General features: G+C 34.7%; 1 long non-coding RNA gene across 1 annotated transcript; it reads left to right on the top strand.

Annotated features, from left to right (window-relative positions):
• Positions 1-15,960: 15,960 nt before the first annotated feature.
• LOC113324515 lies at positions 15,961-19,128 on the top strand. Its single transcript, XR_003347941.1, has 3 exons — positions 15,961-16,309; positions 16,909-17,354; positions 18,628-19,128. It is a non-coding gene; the product is annotated as an uncharacterized LOC113324515 (long non-coding RNA).
• Positions 19,129-20,458: the final 1,330 nt, after the last annotated feature.

The following is a 20,458-nucleotide window of genomic DNA, read 5'->3' as shown; positions in this document are numbered from 1 at the left end:
ACTTCATGCTACAATACATTTGTTAGTGGTGTTTCATTGGAAGATAAAACAACATGGGTTACGTAAAAAAAAACCACAAAATTACTTACAAATTGTGCAATGGACAAGGTGAAGGGGCGAGTGTTAAAAATCCGAGGTTGGAGAACTAAAAAAAGAAAGTATCGCGTTTTCGATGACTAGGTGCCTCTCATGGACTTGTTGAACACTTCTTGCATTAGGATTCCCAAACTTTTGGCTAAATTTGTTGTGTACCCTAGCCCAAAAGGTTGTGGAATCCACCCTTTCAGAGGATTGACGTCTAAGTCGTTTTCCGCATACCAAGCTTTGGTGATTGCCAAATCTTCCGCGGAGTCAAATGATGCCATTTCTTGTATGTATATGTATGAAATGAGTAGTTGTGGAGTATATGGAGTGGGGAGGAATAAAATGATCAATTTTGGGGCAAATGGGGTCCAAGGGTGAGGTCTCTATTTATAGAGAAATTCCCAAACGTTTTTTTTTTGAAAAACGTGAAATAATCGGTCTTTTAGAAGGACTGTAAACCCCGATTGTGTTTGTATACCACAAGGAATCTGACTTTCTTGCGACCAACGTAAACCGATTAAAAACATTTTAATTCACCGACACTAATCGGTTTACATATATTCATATGTGAACAGATTCTAGCTTGGCGTAAAAACATCCAGGAAGAATGGCTTGCACAATCGGTTTATGTTGACATATCGAGTAAACCGATTGTTGGCATGTCATGCTAGAATCAGTTTAAACATTAAGTGCATTAAGTTCAACACAAGATCATCCAAAATAAAAACATCAACCACACAAATATCATCCAAAATACAAGCATCAACCATCTCAAAAGACTTAAAACAACCACAAGTCTTGTAAACTTAAAGTTTTAGTATTTAAAATTTAAACTTAAAAACTTAAGGAGCACCAGGAGCATTTGCAGCAGCAACAACATCAGGAGCAGCATCACCACCACCAGCACCAGCATCTGGAGCAGCTGCAGCACCACCAGCAGAAGAATCATCAAGAGCAGCAGCTTCTGCATCATCCATGGCTATACATTCAGCCATTTCTTCAAACATACCTTCCAACTCATGGTGGCGATCCCTCTCAGCTGAAATAATGTTTCTCCTCATCTTAGCGAACCTCATGACCTCAACAAGCTCTTCAAGTGCAAGCATATCAATCAATGCGAGGGCTTTCTCAAGACGGGTTTCAGCTCCGAATGCAAACTTATATAGGCTTCTCTTTGGCACTCTTTGTGGTTTCCTCAGAACATCCTCCAAGGTTACCTCTCGATTATAAAATGCTAGGTGTGTGAAGTTCATTCTACAAAAAAAAATAAAAATCGGTACATATAGAAACATAAGTAATCCGATTCTGAAGAGAGTAAAAGAATCGGGTTATGTGGTACATGTATAAAACCCGATTGTGGAAATGAAGATGAAGAGACTATAGTAATCGGATTATACATATTACATATATAAACTGATTCTGGTGATGTATTTTCATATTTCATTTCTACCCCAGAATCGGGTTATGTTAATCATAATGTAAACCGATTAATGTGCATACTCTTCATGGACGAAAACAAAACCCAGAATCGGTTTATTCGATAGGTCAATAAAAACCGATTCTGGGTGTAATCAGAATTTTGATTTGTCAGAAACGAAGACTTAAACATGTAAATCAACAAGATATGAAGAATCATAGATTGGGTTGATGGAGATTTACCTTTTTCTTGTGTGGATCGAAGATTCGTTGGAGAAGAAGATGAAAATTAGGGTTTTGAGAATTTGGAAAGATTAGGATGGAAATAGAAAGTTTTTTTTTTAGGTTTAGGTTTTTTCGTTTTTGGATTTACTGAAAATAGAAAGATTAGAATTTATATGAGAGAATTTTAGAAATTAATGTGGAATTTAATTAGTATTTTTTAGAAGTTTGGTGTGCCTATAGTAATTTGGTGGTGTGGGAAGGAAAATTTGATAGGCCCCAATTAAGTGGTATAAGCCCCAATTTAGCCAGGATATTTTAAGCTACTCTGTCCTCTAATTTTAGAGGTTAACTAAACATCGTTATCATCAAATTTAAGATTGTTAATTTTTTTCTTAAATTGTGTTCGATATCGGTTACGTATGCGTAATTTGAAAGATATATCATTCTCATTTATATTCATATATTCGTTATGTAAATACTTTAAAATAATTTTCAACGATAAAAATATTTGCAAACTCTGTTGTATAAGTCATTTCTATATTTTACTTTGGCGTCTTAAGTAGGACGGAGAGAATAAAAAATATCCAAATTTATTATGCTAAATAGTAATTTTTCAAAATCTAAAAGTGAAAAATGTATATAAAACTTGATATGCCCACCCAAAAATGTAGTTATTTGGATTCTAAGGAGGACTAGGTTGATTAATTAAAGAAGATTAATGAGTTCCATAACTTTTCCTTTTTGCCCACAAATATTTGTGAAATTGACTAACATAACCTTAGCTTTCTTGAATCACAAGACCAAAACCTCAAATTCACCACCTACTACATATATTTTCCGAAAGACAAGGGAGGGCAACTATCCTCACTAGTATAAGCGTGGCTTCGTCACCGAATATTGGCTAGTCAACGCAAAATCGACTTGGAGCTTAAAACTTTGTCTGACACCCAGATTTTGCATCGCGTGGTTTAATTCATGCTTCGTTACTCAAAATTTCATCTTATCCCAATTGTCATGCGACCAAACAAAACCAAATCCTGTCTCGTGATCCATAATTTCCTTGTGACTTAAGTTTAAAGTGTGATAAAAAGGTAGGGGGTGAGCAATTCGGATTGAATCCGCGGATTCAGTCCATATGTTTTTAATGCAAGTGTGTGTCCGGTTTGTGGCTTAATGAACTTGATGCGGCCGAAGAGATAAAAATCCGTTGGGCATCCAACTCAGATGATAGATATATTTTTATATGTTTATCTTAGATCAATAATATTTATATTTTCTTAGCTAAACTACTAATGTACGAGTTCCCTGACATGTTTAAATTATCTAGAATTATAAAAATTATTATCAAATGAAATTGATGAGCTTCTTTACTAGTATCTTACGAGAGATGAGTTTCTTTACTGGTATTTGATAGGTGAGTGAAGGAAATGTTAATACATATTGAGTTAATATTAAAAAAAACAAGGTGATGTTAATGATATTATAAGTCATTTTCATTAAGTTTGTCGTACATATTTTAAATATTTACAGGGTGTTAGTCCTCAAGTGAGTTGGGGGAGTTGGGTGTAGTTGAGTTTTTTTTCCGTTAGTCATGGGGGAGTTCGAAGGAGTTTCTTAAAATCCCCGTTAATCGTGGGAGAGTTTAGAAGAGTCTCCAAAAACTCCCTAGAAAACCTCGTTAGTCGTGGGAAAGTTTGAAACAAACTCTTAAACTCTTTGTTAGTGGTAAAAACTAGAATACTAGGGAGTTGAGTTTTTTTTGGGAGTTCTGCGGAGTTCTAGGGAGTTTACAATATATTTTTGCCTCGCTCCAAATCTCTCAAAACAGTAGAGATTTTGGGAGAGTCTCTCAAACTTCCTACACTCAAAACACCAAACTCTCTCAAATTCCCTATACTTTCTTACACTCCCTCAAAATCCCCAAGATCCAAAATACATTAAACTCCCCCCAACTCACTCGTAAACTAACCCCTGTTAATTAAATAAGAAATTCATTGGATCATCCGCATCTAACCCGTTAATTGTTGGATCGGATGGGATGACATAATGGAATCCATCATTACATTGAGTTAGTTGCAGATGAGGCGTAAAGCGGACCAGTCGGAACCATGGTCACCTGAGAAAAATCAACAATGACCGAGACTTTGCTTAGTGAATAATTGGTCCAAGACGGGCCTTGTGGACGAAAACCTTCTTCGTGGCCCAGTAAACCTGAGAAAAGCGCATAGTTCATAGGCCATATTAGAGTATTATATAACCGTACACAGTATGGGAACTGGTGTAGTTGGTTATCATGTCAGTCTAACACGCTAAAGGTCTCTTCAAACCTGCGCGAAGCCAATAAAATTTTTTGCCAAAAGTTTTTCTTTTTCATGCTTTATTTCGCTACTTCAAAAAGATAGGTCATATTTTGTTGTTCTGATCACGGAGGTATAATCTCTTTAAGAAAATACTGATAACAAGTGAGAGCTTAATCTTTTGCAGACAACTGATGCTTCTTCGTGAATTCATGTATTATTGGTGCAACCAAGGTGGAGCTTCTATGCAGGAAGGGAAAGAACGTTATAATACAGAATAGAGGTCTCCAGTTCAATCTGGGTGGTAGTGTTAGCTATCACTGAAATTACCACTAATGAAGTTATGGAGAGAAGAGGTATAACCTTCACCAAAGGTGTAATTGTTGAACATGGTTCTTCTGTTATCTTCTCTAGCTAGGAGAGCGAACTGTGAAATTTATCTCAATACTTCAAAAAAAAAAAAAAAAACTGGGGCACAGAAGATTTTTCGTTGTTTTGATGACGAAGGTCGGCTCTTTGAAGAATATGGAAGAGTGAGAGAGCTCAATCTTATGCAAACATATCTTATTAGATGCATCTCTACCAATTCATATATGCGCATTAGTAAGTGATATTCCAGGATTACTAACGTATATATGCTAGTTTTCTTGATGTCTGCAGAAAAAGCAGCAGTTGAACTGATTGCGTTATCCATCCGATGAAGAGTGGTCCGCCTCCGCAAGAAAGAAATACCAGCTCCATGTACTGCTATTGGAGTGCCTGCTATGTATTGTAACTTGTTAGTCCGGAGTTGGACAGTAGGCATGGATGCGGAGTATGGCTCCCACTTGCATTGTGATCTTTGAGGTACAAGTGCGAAATCGTTGCAGCGTGCGGTAGAGTAGTGAAGAATATGCAAAACATAAAAGCAGCCATTGATTGCCTTCAAACCTTGCTTCTCTTTTTGTTTCATCTTTTTAATCCAAGAATCCTGAAAGCTTCAGTGATTTGGTTTCTTGGTTGCAAAACAACTGTCCTTCATCTTTTCTTTTGATGACTTTTGTAATGCATATACTGGCAGGGGCGTATACAAGGGGGTGAATGTGGGGTCGTAGTCCCCGCAGGATTTTGAAACCGATAATACTTGTATATGTTACTTATATGTTGGCAGCGTGATGGTGTCACTATAGTATAGTGATAAAGTTACTAGGTACACGAGCGATCTAAGTTCTCCAACTTCAAATTCTTTATGGATAAAAAATAAAATAAAGTAAAATAAAAATAATACTTAAATGTTCTTTACAATTTGTAGTGTTCAACAAAACTTATTTGCCCTCATTAAGTTTTTGAGAATAGGAAGATACTCATATAAATTTGAAAATGTAGTTTTAAAACTAATTTTTGTTTATTTAACTATTAAAAACGATACAATAAAATTTATGGATTTTTAGTATATGTCAGTTCCTATTTTTCTTGAGAGAACAAAATTTATCCTTAATTTCATTTTCATGTAGTGTTTTTAGGGAAATATACGATTTCCAATTTGTATGGAGCGTATGGTGTATTTTAATTTACTTTAAAATTGGTGTGTGAGATTCTCTTTGTTATATATTATTTTTTTGAGGTGAAACGGGCAAAAATTCAATAAACAAATATATCACCTAGCTAAAAGATATTAAAGATAAATGAAGTAAAAGAATGAAAGAAAAGAAACAACAAAGGCAGTAAGGAGCAATTCAGAATCTTCGAAAAGAAAAAATCCAAAAGGCTCCGATCAAGAGCTACCTAAATACTTACATTTTCAATAAACCTCAAAAGTACTAAAAGAAATAGAAAGCACCCCACCTTCCAAAATCTCAATTTCCATCCAGAATCGAGCATTTGACAACACCAATTCTTTCATCATTATCAGAATCAGAGTCGAAATCTCCAACATTATCATCATACTCAATCGTAGGCGTTTTTTTCCTGATCCAATCTCATGGAGTGATCAGAGATACTCACTATCTTGTTAAAAACAGTTTGGGAATTTATTTGAGCATTGATTTCGGCCTCACTAATAAAGAGACTAACATACTTGGCTTCTTCATCTTATTTCAACTGTCTGGAAATAGAACAAAATTTGAAGGAAAATCCAAATCCTTTCCCATATTTTTTTCCTTCTTTTCCCAAAGTGTAATTCAGCTCAAATTCATTTAACCTGGTAGGCCCACCTCTGAATTTTCCTTCCCATTCAAACCAGAAGTCAAATGTAGAGCGGAAAACCCATTAACCACTAAATTGGATTGATTGTACTGAAACTCCATCGAAATTATTTTTTATGTTCCAAAACTCTCATTATCTGTTTCATATTCTGATTCTTTGTTAGAATCACCACAAGTCTCCCTTACTTTTCGTCCTTTTTATTTATTTATTTGTCAATGCCAACTTCTTCCTCAGCTTCCTCTTCTCCCGTACTCGTAGTTTATATTTACAAAATTTACGGCTTATGTTGGCACATGAATGGAGATTGTAGATTTAGTATTTGTTTCAATAGGCTTGTTGCAATTTTGTCGAGAATTCATACAACTGACAGTTACTAGACTATTTCACTCTTATGATCTAGGTTGTGACTCTTCGTCAAGACCCAAATCTAACGTCCAAAGTTACAGTCTTCTTTTCCATGTGGTCATTTGTGAAGGGGCGCCACTTCAAATAACATATATAAAAAGAAGTCTAGTTCGAAATCAAAAGTCGAAAACAACTTGCATAAAAAACCAAAGTCGTTTTGTTTTTCAAATCACTGAAAATTTCACCATTGATTTCGCTCTCTAGAAAAACAGGGTTTTGTTCTTCATCCTGTGTTGGCTGCTTTTGAAGTATTCTTTTGTTGTGATACTTCAAGAGGAACCATTGAATCATACGAAACCATCATCATTAACTGTTCAACAAACATATTTATGGGAAATTTCCTTTTAAGGAGAGAGTGATCATGGCTTGGTTAATTGAATGATTCTTTTTTTTTTCTCATCATCTGATTTCATTATTTATTTTTATTTAAGCAAACAACTAGTTGGTCTACTGCATCAATTGGTTTCAGATATTTGAGCATACGTATGTATTTTCAATTACTGATACATTAGAACTTCGATAAATTAATTACATCGCTAAAATAATAAAATTCTTCGGTCCCAACTAGGCTTGTACATGCTAAATTTTAACTCGATAAATTAATAACTTCGCTAAAATAATAATTTTCTCTAGTCCCAAGGCTATTAATTTATCGAAGTTTCACTGTATTTTCTTATGGAGTTGTCATATTTTTCTTAATGAATATGGTGGGTTTCTGTTACAATTTACACCAGTCTATGTTAACTTGAAGTAATTGATTTAGACCATACGGTGTATGCAAAATTTTCACTAAGAATCATACATAGTTATATATATTTGTATTTCATTTTAGTACCACCGACTACACATATGAATAATTAATTGAAATCTCGTTTTAGGCAATTAATAAGTTTTAAGTGGATTTCATCCACAATTTCCTTAACCCAAACACATAGCAAGTATAACAATACATATATCTCAGTCACTAGTTATGCCTTTATTAATTTTTCACAGTGGAAAACTCATAAATTTCTTTATCACACATCAGTTTGAAATATGCATGCAGAACTCAATTAGACTCAACATTTTCTTTTTCTTTTTTGCATATAATATTTCTTTTATGATATAAAATTTTATTTTTATACATAAAAATATTTGTTAGTAGTGTATTTGTTAATGTATAGGTATTATAAAAAAAACTTTAACAAATTATAGAAAACTCACTGAAGTATTTATTATCTAATACTAAGTTTTATGTGTTAAAAAAATAATTAGGTTATTTGGTACTCAAGTTTTGACCTAAACCTGGGTTTAGTCTAATATTTTTCTAGCCTTGCGTCTGGTCTAAAGACCAACATTGACCCACGTTGACTCCATTATGTGACAATGTGTTTCCTTTTTGACAACAGGTGAACATGCCCGCACTAAGTTTTTACCCACTTTAAAAACAAATAGGTTACAAAACCCGCCTTAACTTTTACATCCGCATTAACTAATAATTGAATCATTGATTAATGATCAGTAGCTCCACTCTCATTTGATACGGTCTCTGATAAATCTAAAAGATGTCTTCCGCCATCTCCACTGGGTCAATCAAATCTATACCAAAAATTCAATTACATAATCCTGTAAATTGATAATGAATTGTTAAAAAAAAAACCCAATTGTATTGAACTCTTATTTTTAGAGCACTGCTCGGTCAAACTCGCATGCGTTGCTATCTCAAGCATGTTTGTCAATGTTAGTGATCAAAACTATAAGTCTTGATTTCTAGTCTCTTATAGCTAAGTCTCGGACTAGGATAGTAAGTGTAGTTGAGCTCAAGGACTTCATGGCGATTCATCATACAAGTAGAAGATCTACTCAAGGAACCGGTGGAACTTCTCGACAAAAAGGTATGTGGAGACTTGAACTTATCTGTCACTCAAAAGTCTATTTATTCTATCTCCTACTCTTTGAGACAAAAGTCGTATGCTATATATATATATATATATACTAGATTATACACATTTGGTATTTCGAGACGAATATACCTCGCCTATCTATATCTCGAAATATGTGTTGGTAAGCTTTTCGCTTCGACCAAGTTTATCTTTACCTAGTGACGAAAGTCATGAATGTTTCAATCACTTTGGAAATTGCTTTGACGAGAAATGGTGTAACAACTATATAACGTCCTCTAAGAATGTTTCAATGATTGGAATGAGAGTTTAGATTACATAACCAATGATTCCTTGAACTGAAGTTCTCGAACTTTGTTGATCAAGAGAACCGGAAGTATGACAAGTGCCAAGTCCGCGAACTGCCAAAGTTCTCAAACCAGAGAATTTTTGCTGGAGTTGACAAACTACTTGCGTGAGCCAAGTCCGCGAACCCAGTCCGCGAACCGGTGAAGTTCTCATCCGAGAATTTCTGCTGGATTTTGTAAACTCTGTCCGGTGTCTTAATTCCGCGAACCTAGTCTGCGAACTTGAGAAGGTTATATATCTAAAGATTATTTCTGAACTTAATCATAAAAGACTAAGGAATGCTTTTGCAAACCGTGGCTATTGAAGTTCATGAACCGATTCGAGTGAATCAAATCATCTTTGCTTCAATTGTGTCTTGTGTAGTTACATAAGATTTCCTTGCAATTGAACAACTCTTTTAACTAGTTCATTTGAGTCATTTGAGCTAGTTATGGTGAAGAAGAACATGGTTGGTATGAATGCTCATATGGTTAACCTTTCGGTTAAACTATTGTTGAACCAACAATGCACACGTTTGGGTACGGTTAACAAACCTTGAAGCGTGCAGTTCATTTGTGTATAACAAGCTAAGTTTTCGATCTAACGGTTGAGTAATATTATCTTGAATCTAAATCAGGTTTTCATCTAACAATGGATATTGATTGCTTTGTAACTAAGGCAAAACCCTGATTTGAAAGGCTATATAAGGGGACATCTAGCAACTCTGCAAAACTAATCCCCACACCTTACGTGTGATACTAGTTTGCGTGCTAGAGTCGATTCTCCTTTAACCTTTAGTTTGCTTCTTCTAAACCTAGGTTAACGACTTAAAGACTTCATTGGAATTGTGAAGCCAGACCGATACTACTTTTATCGTAGTTGTGTGATCTGATCTTGCATCTTCTATCGTAACAGTACAATCATATTGATTGGCTTGAGATTGTTTGATTTCTCCGATAGGCAAGATATAAAAGTAATCACAAACATCTTCGTCTGATTGTTTGTGATTCCGCAACATCTTGTTTCGCTACCATACGATTAAGATTGTTGTGAGGTGATTGATTAATCTAGGCCGTTTTTCGAGAATATAAGACCGGATTATCTATTGTTCCTGTTCGCCTTGATTATTATCAAAAGACGGAACAAAAACTTTAGGGTTTTTCTGTGAGAGATAGATTGATCCTTTGATAGACTTGTATGTGTGAGACAGATTTGTTTATTGTTAAAGCCTGCGATTTTGGGTCGTAGCAACTATTAGTTCTGGGTGAGATCAGCTAACGGAATCAAGTGCGCAGTATCTCGCTGGGATCATAGGCGTAGGAGTACAACTGTACCTTGGATCAGTGGGAGACTGATTGAGAGGTAGTTCTTCTTCTTCATCCATAAGGCTCAAAGGTATGAAGTCCTTAGGTGTTGCTGAATCTTCTTTCTTCAGCAACACCTAAGAAACATTCATAGCCCGTATCTGACTACTGGGGCAAAGGTATGGTCCTTTATTACAAAAAAAGAAAAGAAACAACCATATCTAATTTTGTTTACTTTATTTAGACAAAAATAAAGAAAAACTAATTCCATATTGACTAGAGGATATAATAAACAATGATTTTGCATTTGACGCACGATATATTGGATGTTTATAAGACGTTGCGAGGAGAAGTTTGGTAAACAATACAAGAAAATTATGGACATCATCTTTGATTAATCTGAACTTTTATTAATTTATGATTTCCCTAGGCAATTACCATGACTAATCTGAACTTTTGTTGGACATCATCTTTTAAATAAACACTGTCATTTAACATAGAAAACTTGTCGGAACACGTTATCTGGTATCCATCTTTAGAACATGAATATTAGTTTGATGCTTTGAAAGTCGAGGTCGGTTATTTAGTTTGACACATGTTTGAGAAGTCCAAACTGTTATATCAACTCCCATAACTAATGCGGGACTCTTTCGGTGAGCTTACTTCGGAGCCTCAATGAAGAGAAGTTGTAGTTGCTAATGCGTGAGCTGAACATTACAGGACAAGACATTGCACCATGTTGGTGCAACACTGAAGCTAACGCGCCATCATGGTGCAACAGTTGGTTATGGCCCGTGCAAGGTTGCAAATGGCTGAGGTCTGAGCCACTCAGACGAGTCAGTTTTGACTCTGGCTATGGCTCTGGCTAGACCTATCTGACTCATGACATCATTAATTTGACCGAGACTAGATCCATGTGACTCAGCTAATCCGAAAATAATGTTGGATCCTTTCTGGTGGGTGAGCTTACTTAGGAACCTGAGCCACTAAGAGGAGTCAGTTAGCTGACTCTGACTTGACCTATCTAACTCATGACATCATTAAGTTGACTCTGAATCTGACTAGACCCATGTGACTCAGCTATCCTACAAAAAATGATGGACTCTTCCTGGTGGTGAGCTTACTTAGGAGCCTGAGCCACTCAGAAGAGTCAGTTAGCTGACTCTGACTAGACCTATCTGACTCGTGACATCATTAATTTGACTCTGACTAGACCCATGTGACTCAGCTATCCGATAAACAATGCTAGACTCTTTATGGTGGGTGAGCGTACTTAGGAGCTCAGAAGAGTCGGTCAGCTGAATCTGACTAGACCCATCTGATTCATGACATCATTAACTTGGATCTGACTAGACCCATCAGACTCGGGTATCCCATAAATAATGCTGGACTCTTTCTGGTGGATGAGCTCACTTTGGAGCCTGTGCGACTCAGACGAGTCAGTTAGCTGACTCTGGCTAGACCCATCTGATTCATGACATCACTGACTTGGCTGACTAGACCCATCTGACTCGACTATCCCATTAATAATGCTGGACTTCTTCCGGTGGGTGAGCTTACTTTGGAGCTAACTATCCCGTAAACCAAATACCATTTCCTTTAATGGTGGTGAGCTTACTTTGGAGCCTGTGTGTTCTACATCAATATTCTTTTTTTTTTAGGATAGAAGCAATACTTTTTTAAAATTTATCATACCCCACAAAGAATTTCCCTCTCTTCCCAAGCGCCACCATTTAGTGCGGATGCAAGACCTCCAGTGACTCACAAATCTTATTCCATCCAGCCTGTTTCGAGTTTTCTCGTAAACATATCTCAAACATTTGAAGATAACTAAGAACGTCACTAAGTTTCCATCAAGATGAGAAGACTTATCTACCTTTGCCCTAGTAGTCAGATACAACTATGAATGTTTACGAGAAGCAAACAGAAGCAAATATCGACAGCCAGTTTAAACGAGAGATCCAGTACAACGAAGAAACAACCTAAGGACCATATCTAATTTTGTTTACTTTATTTGGACAAAAACAAAGAAAAACTAATTCCATATTGACTATAGGATATAATAAACAATGATTTTGCATTTGACGCACGATATATTGGATGTTTATAAGACGTTGCGAGGAGAAGTTCGGTAAACAATACAATAAAATTATGGACATCATCTTTGATTAATCTGAACTTTTATTAATTTATGATTTCCCTAGGCAATTACCATGACTTCTTTAGAATTTCTACGATTTCTATATTAAATTCATGTTTATCCTTTTTTTTATCTTCATGTTATATGTATTAATTAAGTCGACAAGCCAGAAATTAGTTTGGCGATATAATCTCAAAATAATTTCTAGTACAAACAGTTACATGACTTGGCATTTTCTCTTCACAGTTCACAATGGACTGAAATTTCACTTTCATCTTTCCTTCAAGGATGAAAAGCTTCGGAAACTGCTTGGTTTAAAATTGCTTTTGGTGCTGAATAACTTAAACTTCATTGGTTCATCCTTAACGTAACTATTGATAATGTTGAACTCAAACAAACTTGGATCTTTTGTTTTCGTGGTTTCTGATCAACCAACTGAAATTGGTTATAGTTGTTCGGTTTATGTATCCTAGGAAATGGATGTATCAAGTCTAAACTCAGAAAGATACGAATAAGAAAGTGGTTTACAATTTAAGCCTTGCTTTAACTATCCTAGTTTAGTATGAGCTCTATATGTGCAAATTATGCTTGTATATCTCTGGAAGTAATATCAAGAGGGTTTCAAAACATCAAATTCCAACATGGTATCAAAGAGTGATTCAGTCAACATGGGCATAGTGAAAGTCGTTTGGGAGATCGAAAAGATAATAAAAAAAATACGAAGAAAGAATAAGTGATCATATAGATGTTCAAGAAGATATAAACTTTATGGAGATAAGAAGATACAAGGTACAAATCAAGTTTATGAAGAACAGTTTGTTTTCCATCCGAACAGAAGATATCACCCAATTAAGTAGTTGAATCACCCAATCAAGTAGTTGAAGGAAAAATTGAACAAAGAATAATTTTCTTTCTCACATAAATAAGGAAACTTCCTCTAATTTTGCATTATCATATGCATGGAATTAGTAGTAATTAATAAATTTCCTAATTTATCTTTATATACATATAATTTTTTTACTTACACCTACTAATTAATGTGAGAGATATGCACACGTATTTTCATAAGAGCCAAATTATTAATATGTCAAAATAGTTCAAACCTTCCATTTTCAATTTGTTTATGTATTTATGAATTTCTTCCTTGAATATTGAAATCGTTGCACACATAGAAATTGTTGTTCATATTAGTTTTGCGGTTTTCATAGAATTGGATGATTTAACTCTTATTAAGGTGAAACCAAAGCATGGGTAGCTGCATTTTATGTAAATTTCAGGATCTTCGTTTGTGTTATTTAAATGATAATTTAGGGTTCTTGTGAGATTTGTCTGCAAAATCTAATTCTGGTTAAATTGCTTGTGTGACTTTGTGTTAATTCCTCTTTCGATTTAGAATCCAGTTCATTTTTTGGCTATGCGTGCAACTGATGTATGAGCATAATGGTGTCATTAAGCTTCAAACTACTTGACCTTTTTTTTTTCTGATCAGAAAACTATTGAACTATATACATAAAGATTTTCCTGGGGGTATATTCTCTTGATGTGTAATCTTTTGGTATTCTCTTGATGTATAAACTCCTAGTCCGATGGCAATAATGATTTAACTCTTATTAGTAAGTCTTATTTTCCTGACTTTCATTATTTTTTGTCTAAATTCTAGTTGTGCACTTGATTTTTGTGAAGTTGGTCACAATATTATTCGAATACCTGTTTACACCGCCTCGAATATGGTTTTCATGAGATGTTATAAATAATATATTCATTTATGATGACTTCCTTAAGAGCACACTTCGAAGGTAAACTAGAAGCTGTATATGTTTGTGCAAAAACATAATTGCGCGGCGACTTATTGAATAAAAGCAGAGATTCTGTTTTGTGGAGTATATTGAGTAAAATCGGATTGTTGGAATTCTCTTTTATCTATTTATTTGTGAATCTAGGTTAACCTGGAGGAGAAAGTATTTTTGTTTTTAATAATTGATTGTAAGATAATCAACAACAACAGGAAGACACCGTGAATTTGGTGATAGTAAACAACTCCAAACTTCGCGCCAAATGGTATTGAAAATATCAATCAAAAACTGAAAATAACACAATCAAAGTAAAATGATGTTAAAAAAAATGTTAAATTTGGGACAAAAATTTTATGTCTGCGCGGCTGATAACATCTCTTGAAATTTAAGAAAAAATTTTTAAGATAACATCTCATGAAATTTTCTTCCTTCGTTTTAGGAAAAATGATATTTTCACTTTTACAGTTCGACCATGTCAGATAAAAAAAGAAGAAGGTAAAAGCGTCATTTTTCTTGAAACTGATGATATACTCTCAGGTTACCCAAGACTACATGTGGGCTGATGCAGTGGCTCAACTCATGGGCCATTTTGTGTGTTCGTATATTAGGCGTTAGGACTTAGGGTTCAGTAAGGTTTCCTCTTGAACCCTGATTTTAGGCATACCTAAATCTTTCTAGGCATACAAAACAATAGTCCCATCTTGGGTGACCTTATAAGGGGTACCCTATGGGTAGTTCAATTACCTATATACCCTTAATACAAAAATCTAAAATCAGTTTTCTAAAAGATCAAAATCAGTTTCCCTTACCATCTCTTCTTCTTCCTCCTCCTCTAGCCGAACTCTTCCCCCTCCTGCGAAAAAAAAATTCATCATCGTGATTAATTGTCGATTCGTAAAAATTTGATTGTCGATTAAACTCAACCACATAATGACTCGTACAAAGAAAAGCAGGGACTAGGCAAACCAAATCGTCTTCTAATCCATCAATTGAAGAAAAAGAACCAATTGAAGATGAAGGTGTAGAAACTGAAAATCAACCACCAAGTGAACCAGAAATTGAACCAACTGCATCTCCAACTCCGGAAATGAGGATATGAAAGCAAGTTTTACAAACCCAATCTCCTATTTGATGTTTTACATCGATTAAATGACGGTTACAGTGTTGGGTTCGGATCAAAATTGAGTTGCGTTTTTAGCCGAACTGTTCTTCACAAAAGCTTCCTGTAAGTGTATATAAACAGTTTGGCATGAAATTTCATGAAATTTCAAGCCGAACCTAGTCACAGATAGAGATGCATAGGGGTTCGGCGTATTCGATAATCATAATATGTGTCGAACCTAGCACATTTACGAGGTTCGGTTATTACGATATTCTCAATATGTGCCGAACCAATAACAATATTTTAACCCAAAAAATAACAAATTGATGTTCGACTCATACGATTTTCGAAATATAAGCCGAACCAGTAATTATTTTTTTCCGAGCTATTCAGGATGTTGTTCGGCTTACTATGAAAATTTCATATAAGCCGAACTAGTGTCTAGCAAAAGGGTTGGAATTGAAAATTATAGGTTCGGCGCATGCAGTAAACAGATTCAGTGAGCCGAATCGTTCATCAATTGGTAGATTCGGCTCATAGATGTGAGCCGAACCTCAACCTGTTTCGCCGAACCATGATCCAAAAAAATCATCTAAACAACCTTTATAATTCTGAAAATTATCTTAATCACTAAACAAAATATTTAATCACTAATCAATATTACTAACACTAATACTAAAGGGCAGATTTGTCATTAAAAAATTTTGGGTTAAGGGGTAATCTGATTTTGCTATTTCACAATCTTTTTTGTATTTATGAAGTATGCCTAATAAGATTTCAGTATGTCCAAAATGAGGGTTCTTCCTCTTCTTCGTTATCAACAAGAACCTGTTACGGCGGCGCACAACCAGAATCTTCTCCTGCCTTTCTCCATTCAATTAACCATCTTCTTCACTATCAACACCACCACCTCCACTATTATCTTCAGTACCACCACCGTCACCAATGGGTTATAAATGGAATATGGGTTTTGTGTCTCGTATACCATGGAAGGACGGAGGAGGGAAAATGGTTGAAATAAGGTTTCTATAATGTCAGGTGAGATTGTCATTCAGATAATTTCTTCTGGTTTAGGTTTGCCTTAGAAGATTGGGGTTGGTTAAATCTGAGGATGTGCAAGAGGTTATGACCGACTGATCTGGACCTAACAGGGTAAGTAACTAAATAGTTGAATATTATTTCTTCGGGTTTCTGATTTTGTTGTTGTATCACTGGGCTAGTCTTTTCCTCTGCACCAATTACTGATAGATATAATTTAGTCACTCTTAATACAGCTGATAGGATCAAGATTTTGATTAAAGGCATTATCAATGAATAAGTTATTTGAGCTTAATTTGGGTTTGAAGTGTTCTTTTTTTTTTGATGTCTAGGTTTAGATACAAGCATGTTGTGGAATTAGCATAGTTTTAGTATGAATTTTCGATACTAATAGTTTCAAATGTGGAGCAATGTGTCTGACTGAAGTCTTCAATTGCTACATTAAGGATTACTCGATAGTTGATATTTTGTATACGTGCGAACGCTTGCAATGTGATTTAGAATGTCACTCTCTATTCAGGAAGGTCCTATCAAACAATGTTGCATTCGAGTTGTGTAGTATCTTGGATGCAACTGGATTCTAAATAACTTTGTTTGTTCTGGTTGCCTGCCATTATCACACTTTTTTGTTAAATTATATCATGAAAACTATTTGTATTTTCTTGAAATTGTGCCGCGAAAGTAAATTATATCATCACTTCTGTTTGGTGCAGAGATGCATAAAAACATAGAATGCTAAAGCTTCAGAATACTTTACACACGAGTCTTCCTAGATTTGGTATGCACAGAGAAAGCAAGTGATATAATTGGATCAAATTTTAGTTGAAAAGGCTTAGTGATAGTGCTTGTGATGCTCATCACATAATGGATGAATTCTCTTACGGAACTCCTTGAGATCAAGTTATAATTGAAAAAGCTTAAAGGCAGTGCATGCAATGTTGATGACATTATGGATGAGTTCTCCTATGAAACCTCTTGCGATTAGACCTGTATAAACAGCTTAAGAACTTGAAGTCCTGAAGTATATGTGATCTTGCGACTCTTGCCGCATCTTGCAATTTCGTTTCAAGCTAGCAAAAGGATTTGTAGATAACATAAAACTGGAGGTTTCAACAGTAACATAGTTTTCTGATTTCTATAATGGCTTCTCCTCTCATCAGTAAGTCTTGTTTTTCTCATTTTCATTAATTTTTGTCTAAAGTCTAGCTGTTCACTTGATTTATTTGAAGTTGGTCACAGTATTGTTTGCTTATCTGTTTACACCGAGTTCGAGTATGTAATGTAACTAGTTTGAATTTAAAATTCACCATGTGCACTAGGAAAATCCCTGCATCTTTCTTAATCGGCATAAGTGGGAAAGCGTGGGAGCACTGTATGATTATTTCAAATGGAAGATGAACTATTTCCTTTTAGATTTCAGTGCTTCCAATTCTGAGTCGTCTCGTATGTCAAGTTGATGTCAACATATCCATGTCACTCTTGAAGTTGGCCGTTGTTGAATTAGCACGTGGAAATGGTTTATCATCTGTACACTTCTGTATTTTTCTGTGTCAATTAGGGGCTTGTACTTGTAGTTCATATGCAAATTTGTAAAATCAATACAAATTTATACTATGCCAACTCTTTTTGTATTTCCTGATTTACAAAGTTATTAGACTTACTAGTATTGTGTGATCTCTTAGGTTATAATTGAACTGCGCGTAGGATCTCATGTATCTCTAGGTAATACAACGACTTGCTACTTAAAATTGATTGTGTTTAGGTATACTTACACTCCTAGTGTACATCTGATTTCTTGTAGCTTGTAGTTGTAACGAGCTGATCCTAAATGAACAACTAGTAGTAGCTTGTAATGCATCCGTAGAACGTTAGTTAGGATGTTGGATGGGTAGAATACAAAAGAAGAGCAACTAGCAATAGCATTTGTCTGAAACAGTAAAGATATGAACAGAGATTGATATATCTAAATAGGCAGAATTGTCCCCAGAGTCCACTAATGTCAATTTCACCAGACTTAATTACTTTAATCCTACCACTTTGTATATACTACCATGAGTCTAGATCTAGATATAATGGCTTGAAACATTAGGGTTATGTTCATTTAGAAAGACCTCAAGTCCTTCAGCTGTTCAGCACAAACATAACTTTCACATTCTCCATTTCTCTCTAATCTAGATGTAGACCAAAGAAAACTACTGAATTTGCAAGAATGATTTTGCAAATCATGGTTTTGAATGAAATATTGGTTCTGTATGGAAAATCTCACATGCACACACAGCAGTCATACTTGTGATCGGCATTATGATTTGTCCTCTCTATCTCTAAAGTATGCCTCATTTTCATTAATTTTAGTTTACGTTTCCATCTTATTCATCTTAATTTTAGCTGTTCAATTGATTCCTGTAAATTGATGTTTGTTATGTTTTCAACAGGTGAATGACAGATAAAAAGAATGACCATATGAAATCCCTACTCCAATTATAGGAGTCCAGTTCGTCACGGTGAGGGCTCAAATCCTTGGTGAAGGGTCTTGTATCGAAGAGCTCAGTTTATGAAGACCTAACTGCCTTTACAAAGTTGGATCTTTGTTAATTTGTCAGTCTTGTCAGAATTCACTGGTTGGAATTTTTTGAGGCCGCTGATTCCGTTGAAGAAGTCAGTTATTTGCATAACCATTTGCTGTTTAAAGCATGTTTTCTATCAGGCCTATTTTCAGTATTTAAAGAATAAACACTGTAATATTGTTCTGCATACGAGGGGCACAATTTCTAGATTTCTTTTTCTATAGCTTTTCAGAGTTGTTAGAGGCACTGATCTGATAGTACTGTTGTTCAATCTTCCCCTTGAATGACTTTAAATTAAGCAACACTGTTGTAATTTACTGTATTACGATTAGGCTTTCTAATCAATGTCTACCTGCGGGTTTTAGTTTTAATTCTAGAAAAAATTAGTCCATGGTCGGATTCGATCTCATAGCATCCAGGAGATAAGGTTTTCGTTTTCATTTTCTCCCACATCCTAAGCTTTCAAATCTGGCTTGGCTACTTAAACCGCCACCCTTTGTGTTGCCTTGCATAGGATGCGGTGTTGCGGAGGAGGTTTGCCAGACACACACGGTGTGGTTGGTGTGGCCGGGGCAAGAGTTTTTCTTTCTGTCGTGAACTTTTTTTTTTTTTTTTTATTAGTTACTCCCTCAGTCCCAAACTAATTGAGCTAATTGGTTTTAAATTTTGTTCCACAAATAAATGAGCTATCTCACTGATCAAGGGGATATTTCTAAAACTACTATTTTAATTGATTATTGTTACTATAAGAAATATGTTTTATATTCGTTACATAGGTGTTTTAAAATGTTTTTCAATGGTATAAAGTTTACGAAAAACTGTGGTATAGTTTAAGAGATAAATCATTTTTAAGTTTTACTAAGGGTATAATTGTAAAAAATTCTCAAATATACTCCTCTTTTCTCCTTGCCTTAATAATTGTGCAAACTACAAATAGATCAACTAATTTGGGACGGAGGGAGTACCTTTTTTTTTCTCTTGCTTTTCCCTTTTTTTAGATTGAAACCATGACAACAAACTCAATCAAAATTCTTTAATAAACATAGTTTCTTTGTTACTCCCTCCGTCCTAGTTTACTTGCCAAAATAGGATTTTGCAAAAACTTGAAACAAATTCAAATTACTTCCACATACATCATCAATCTTTCAAATTACTTGTTTAATATACTAGTTTTTGTATCCTAATTTTTATTTTTTTCTTGATAATTAGATAATTTTAGTGAGAAATATAGTAATTTTTTGGTACACTTTTGTTAAAAAAACTCAATTTTGACGAGTAAACTAGGACGGAGGGAGTATAATTTTTTATTCTTTCCTGAATTTTTTTTTTCACTTGCTTTTCCCTGTTTGTAGATTGGAACCATGACAACAAACTCAATAAATATTCTTAAATAAATGTTATTTCTTTGTTAGAATTTTTTATCAATCATCAAAACAAAAAACCTCTACCCATAAAAACTTAAGGGTTAGTTAATTAGTATCATCCTGCAGTCATACATGATTTTTTCTTTTTAAATGATACATGAATATATGTTGTATTGCCAAATAAATATATAAGTTTTCTTTTTAAGATGAAAATTGATATTTTTTGAGTCCTTTAGAACCCTTTTGTTTGTTCTTTTAAAACTCTTAGACTCCGAAAACTTTGTGTTTTTTTTTCTTTTTTTTCTTTTTTCTTTTAGGTCTTTAAAAATAGGTTT

Source organism: Papaver somniferum, chromosome 11 (assembly GCF_003573695.1).
Source record: "Papaver somniferum cultivar HN1 chromosome 11, ASM357369v1, whole genome shotgun sequence".
Taxonomy (NCBI): Eukaryota; Viridiplantae; Streptophyta; class Magnoliopsida; order Ranunculales; family Papaveraceae; genus Papaver; species Papaver somniferum.
This window is presented reverse-complemented; position numbering and strand designations above follow the sequence as displayed.